We start from the raw sequence: 356 nt of genomic DNA on the forward strand, positions 1-356 counted from the left end.
TATATATATATATATATATATATATATATATGTATTCCTATACCTATGCATGGTGGTGCTGTAGGGGCTCCCCTGGGGGCCCCCACCCCATACAAACCCTCAGGGGGCCCCCCTGAGGGCCCCCCTGAGGGCCCAAACCCTAAACCCTAAACCCTAAACCCTAAATTCTAAACCCTAAACCCTAAACCCTAAACCCTCAAGGGGCCCCCCTGTAGCCCCTGTGTGTGCTATCCTATAAATCATAAACCCTAAACCCTAAACCCTCGGGGGGCGTACCCCTGCAGACCCGGTGTAGGGCCCAGCCTAAACCCTAAACCCTAGACCCTAAACCCTCAGGGGGCCCCCCGGGGGCCCCC

Source organism: Eimeria mitis, genomic scaffold, assembly GCF_000499745.2.
Source record: "Eimeria mitis Houghton genomic scaffold, Emh_scaff2864, whole genome shotgun sequence".
Lineage (NCBI taxonomy): Eukaryota > Apicomplexa > Conoidasida > Eucoccidiorida > Eimeriidae > Eimeria > Eimeria mitis.